The sequence below is a fragment of the Diachasmimorpha longicaudata genome, chromosome 6, assembly GCF_034640455.1.
Source record: "Diachasmimorpha longicaudata isolate KC_UGA_2023 chromosome 6, iyDiaLong2, whole genome shotgun sequence".
Lineage (NCBI taxonomy): Eukaryota > Metazoa > Arthropoda > Insecta > Hymenoptera > Braconidae > Diachasmimorpha > Diachasmimorpha longicaudata.
The window spans coordinates 396694-402693 of NC_087230.1; positions in this window are offsets into that span (position 1 = coordinate 396694).

The window sequence follows — 6000 nt, forward strand, 5'->3', positions numbered from 1 at the left end:
CCGGCATTCAGGGCCTGCCTAGCATTGGGCTACGTGCCAGGCAGGTGGCGGGAAGTCAGGGTTGTCTTCATCCCTAAACCGGGTAAATGCACCTACGACAACGCGAAAGCCTACAAACCAATCAGCCTGAGCTCCTTCTTATTGAAGACGCTGGAAAGGCTGGTCGATAGGCACATTAAGGAGGGGGTACTGAGGATTAATCAGATATGCCGCTCACAACATGCTTACCAAGCTGACAGATCGACTGAGACTGCACTGCACCACTTGGTGGGCACAATAGAAAATGCGAAGGAAAGGGGGGAGGACACCCTTGGCGTCTTCATAGGCATCGAAGGGGCCTTCGACAATACCGCCTTTGATACGTTGGAGAAAGTTGCGGCAGCGTTTGGGATCGAGAAAACGGTCATCAAATGGATAGCCGCCATGCTCCGAACAAGAGTTATCCACTCCACCCTTGGGGACAGTGAGGTAAGGGATGCGGAAGGGAGGGGCTGCCCGCAGGGGGGGTGGTTATCTCTCCTCTGCTATGGCTCCTCGTTGTTGACGGCCTCCTCACTGGACTCGAGGAACTGGGGGTAAGGACAGTCGCTTACGCAGATGATGTGGCACTGCTGGTAACTAGCAGGAACACGAGCACGCTACATAGCAAAATGCAAAAGGCGCTGGACTATGTTCAGCACTGGTGCACATCGAAGGGCCTAAGGGTAAACCCAGGCAAAACGGAGATGGTGCACTTCACATGTAGAAGGAGGGGTGCTGTTAAAGCTCCCTCCATTTATAACACAATGCTGGAATTCTCGAGTGAGGTCAAATACCTAGGTATTTGGCTCGACAAGAAGCTCAGCTGGAAAAAGCATATCGCCATGCAGACTAGCAAGGTCACTATGACATACTGGGCATGCAGGCGAATGTTTGGAAGCACATGGGGTCTAAGGCCGAGGATGGTCAAGTGGATCTACGCGGCCATTATGACCCCACAGCTAACATACGCAGCCGCAGTGTGGTGGACAGCCTTGAACAAGGCCTGCCACAGGAAAGCGGTGGACAAAATAGGCAGGCTTGCGATGCTGGGCATAACAGGGGCCCTCAGAACGACCTCCAGCTCAGCGTTGGAGGCCCTGCTCTTTATGCAACCTCCACACCTAATTATAAGGGAAGAGGCGACAAGAGCGGCCGCAAGATTGCGGCTACAGGGAACATGGAAAGGAGCTAGGAATGGGCATGCTAGTGTCCTCCGCGCGGACGGAGAGCTGGAAGGGCTACTGTCGCGTGGTGTTGACGCCTGCAGACCCCGATGGCACTTTCGCAGAAAGTTCTCGGTCAATCTTGGATGGGGGGAAACCCCGTCAGGAAAGGATGCGGACTGGGTGCCGCCCCGTGAACTCGTCTGGTATACGGACGGATCACGGGTGAGCGGACGGGCAGGTGCGGGGGTCTGGTCAGAGGGGCCCGCAATAGCGAGGACGATTGGGCTGGACTCACACGCAACCGTTCTCCAGACTGAGTTAGCTGCCCTAAGAGCCTGCGCCAGGATGATCCTGGAGAGAGGGGACAAGGGCAAAAAGATCTTCATCTACTCAGATAGGAAGCGCGCGCTGAAAGCAATACTCAGGTATGAGTGTTGTTCTAAGTTGGTGAGTGAATGCGTCGAGCTGATGGAGGAAATTGCCGTAAATAATCGGCTCGAGGTTGCCTGGATTCCGGGCCACGCTGGCATCAAAGGCAACGAAAAAGCCGATGAGCTACTAAAGAACGGTAGTTGCTGGGCCTTTCAGGGGGAGGTGGAGCACGTAGGCGTGCACACCGATTTTGTGAAGGACCTGGTCAAGGAACGTGCGGATAGAAGGATCGTGGAGAGATGGGACTCGGAGACGGGCGCCAGGCACACGAAATCCCTCCTAGGAGAACCCACTAGGAAAATGGCAGAGACCTTGTTGGGCCTAAACAGGGTTAAGCTCCGTACTATAGTGGGGCTTATCACTGGACACTGACCCCTGGCTCTGTACTTATCAAGGATAGGCAAGGGGACTGACCCCCTATGCAAAAGATGCGGGCTGACAGAGGAGGATCCTCTTCACCTATGCACAAGATGCAGCGGACTCGATGAAGCCAGATGGAATGTCTTCGGGTCTACTTGCATAGATATACGTGTCGACAGGGACGGGATCAAGGGGCTCTATGAGTTAGCTCGTAGGGCACAGATACTCGATACCAGCGACTAGACGGCTGCCTGAGGGCAGGGTGTAAAATGGCCGAGAGGCTGATTGCACCTCCGGACAGAACCGTCTAAATATGATAAGTGATAAGTGATAAGTGATAGGTTTAATTTTATTATTAATGAAAATTAAAAAAAAATGTATTTTTAGTTTTAACTTTTTTTTTAATAAATAAATTTCAAAAATAACGATTTTCTTTTTTTATTCATTTATTTAGACCCTATAATTTATTTCCCTTCGTTTGCACATTTAATATTAGAAAATCAAACGAAAATAAATTATGTTAAAATCAATTTTAATATTTAAAAAACCTGTATTTTAGTTTTAAGTTGATTTAATAAAAGAAATTTCCGAAAATAAATATTTCCTTCTCTCTTGTTTTTTGTTTATAACCTTTATTTACGACCCTTAGTTTAAGTTACAATATTGAGCCAAGAAACTATTTTAGATTTAAGATTATTATTAAGAAGAAAAAAAATGTATTTTAGCTCATAGTTTTTTTAATAAAAAAATGTTTAAAATAAATTTTTGTATTCCTTTGTTCGTTTTGTCTTATCCTTTCTTTTAGTTTTAAGTTTAAATATTAAGAAAAAAATTATGTTAGATTTAAGATTATTATTGAAAATTGTATTTTTAGTTTGAAGTTATTTAATAAACAAATTTTTTTTTTTAATGTTTAGTTCTTTTAGTTTTAAATTATTATTAAATAGGAATTGGGTGGGGAATAAACTTAGAGAGAATCTCTTGTAATTCTTTTATTTATTTATTTACTTATTTCCTTGTATAAATTACATTTTTCTTACAGCTAATTTTCATTTTCGCGGGCCGCGGGTTTTTGAAACTTCGTTTTTCAATCCGAAAAACGAACTGCTAAAAACCCGCCAGTCAAAGCTGACGGTGGCGCCCCCCTGAGAATCGGTAACCCCTCCAAGAAACGTAGATTCCCAGAATTCCACAGTGTCGGTAAAAACGTAGGGTCACCTCCTGACACCAGGAGGCTCTGCACAAATGTAAACACTGTAGGGCCCAGTTTTACAATAATGGATATCTAGTGAACAAATAAACTTAAAAATACGAAAGTTGGATATTAATTATCAACAAACGATTCTCTATCCAATGATAATAACTATTCGAGGCTACAAATAAATATTGATTGAGTGGCGTGATAGCCCCGACTCATTAATTTGTTGAATTAATTATTATATAATGAAGACCTACAAACGTTTTTAATGCATAACAATATTATACAAAACTACTACAATCGATCTAAATTGATAAAATCCCTCATTTTTGAATATACAGTGCGCGCAAACTAGCAGCGGTTAGATCGCGGTTTTTTAAAACCATAGGGCAGAGTCGCAAAACCATCAAACCGCCGTTTTGGGCCTGTCGCACGTACGATCTTACTATCAGGTTTTGTGATGACGTCATGATACACTGTCCGACGAATACCATGATACTCGATCTGCTTTATCGACAACGAGCGCGCGAATCTAGTCGTAATGAATTCGTTTACGCGATTCATAATTCAGTCTAACCCCTTTTATTTTACTAACTTCCGCGATACTGCCGTCCGGTTTTTTTACGCGATAAGTGTAAAATTTAGGCCCCCCAGAGACAAAAGAAGTAATGAAACTTCCTTCTCCGTAGCCCTCTACCTCGTCGGTCAAATCCCCTAGAAAATTCCCTAGCGGTAATTCATTTGATCCATCGCTGACGTAAATTACCGAATCTGTATCATAATATAAAACACGATCTTGTTGTTTTTCTAGATAAGAATATAACTTTAGACGCGCGTGAGCGGTTGTATACGCCGCAATAACGACATTAGCCTCAGTGGACATTTCCGCGGCTTCGTTTAAATGTTTCCAGGAGATGAAGAGAGTGTCGTTATCGACAGGAACAAGTCCTGTTACTTCAATTTCAGGATTAAACATTATATTTGCAAATTCCTCATGCGTTCGAATAATAGCTTTTTTTGTCAAGTTTTCCCTCTCCCCAAATTGACCCCAGAGACCGTTTAAACAAAGTTTTGCTACTGCTCTTAATCCGGCATTCTTTTGAATTTTATCTTTGTCAAGTTTTATACCTTCTCGCGCCTCATATTCAGCAATATTTCTATCCTTTGATTCATCATCTACAGACTCAGCAGGCCAATCCGAACTCTCTTGTTTTATTTTCAAAAAAGTGTTAATGTATTCGGCAAATAATCCACCTGTTCGCGTCACAGGATTATAACGCGTAGTTCTCTTATACTCCCAAAGCTCGCTGATTTCTAATATTTTATACCCCATTTGTACGGCTTTACGAAGTTCTGGAGTGACCCAAGTTCCCAAAAATTGGCGATCAGCGGGATCATCATGAGGGCAATTGTCCTGCACAAGATCATCGCAGCATGATCGACAGAGAGGGAACAATAACTTTCCATGGGCTTTTACTGGTAAAACAGGGTGAAATAATTGACGAGGGGGTAAAACGCGACATTTCACGAGACCTTCTATCCGCGAAATATTGTTATTAGGGCATATAAGCTGGCAATCACGCCCCACATGGACAGTGGGATGTCCAATCGGGAAAATCTCTGTCTTCAAAACGTATGGGTATAACGAACAAACGTCAACATAGCGAATTTTTTCATTATCTTTTACATCATAATGTGTTACGGTATTTCCTGTTCGTCCCCCGAAAAATGCATCGCGTGGATCCAGGGCTATGAACATCTGCTGATCAACATTTTCTACAAAATTCGCCAACGCACGATCCGCCTTTTTTTGAAGAATAAAATCGCATTACCACATTTCAACGACTTCATAACCCGAGTGTCGCAATTCCCGTGTAATCGCCCCTGTTCTCTCATATCGATTCTCTAGTGTATCCTTGTGACTTAACTCTTTATCTCTATTGAATTTGAAACACCGGGAGCATCCGTGCCAATAACATTCGTGGAGCTGATATGCATATTTCTTATTATTATTAGCGGTATCCTCCCAAAAACCATCTAGACCCAGGCCTGATGTTGTTCTGTGTTCACGAGTGCGTCCGGCATGTATTATTCGATGATTCTCGCAATGTTCGCGCCACAAGAGCCATTCAATTGCGACTTTCGACTGCGCTTTCCCTAATCGATATCCTCTGTGAGGTATAATGCCTATCTGCTTGTCTTTTAAGAAATTAGTTTGAAAAATACGCATGCATGTAGAAGCAATCGTTACACACTCTGTCAAAGGACAGACATTTCCAGCATTCATAATCAGTTTTCGAAATTCAACACAGGCTCGTCTCAAAATTGTAACATGAAGTCTGCAATAATGAAGAATTTCTTTACGATAATCAAATTCATAATTTTCTTCGACGCGCTCATTATACCACGATAAGAATTTTTCACGATCTTGTATACCCATAGTGTAAGCACCGTAATATTTTCTATCGGGTATAGGCCCTACATAGTTTTGATTGTCTTTTGTATTGAAAAAATGTGGAAAATAGCCTTTCGCTATATTCCCCAATCCAAAAGGTTTCGGGAAACTTGCAAGAGCCACGTGAAAATAGTTTAAACTATCTATAAATTTATTATCCCCAAAATCCATCAAGATAATGTTTGTTCCGTTAATTATTGCTTTAATGTGGCTGTTAATGCGTTTCATGACGTCTCTCAAAACGAATTGTGAATCATAGCCTTTCGCGTTATGTGCAATACAAACTACTTTTTTATACGTCTTACCCATCTTACCCAACATTTTCCCGATGTTTACAAACACCACATGGATTTCCATGATTATCGTTG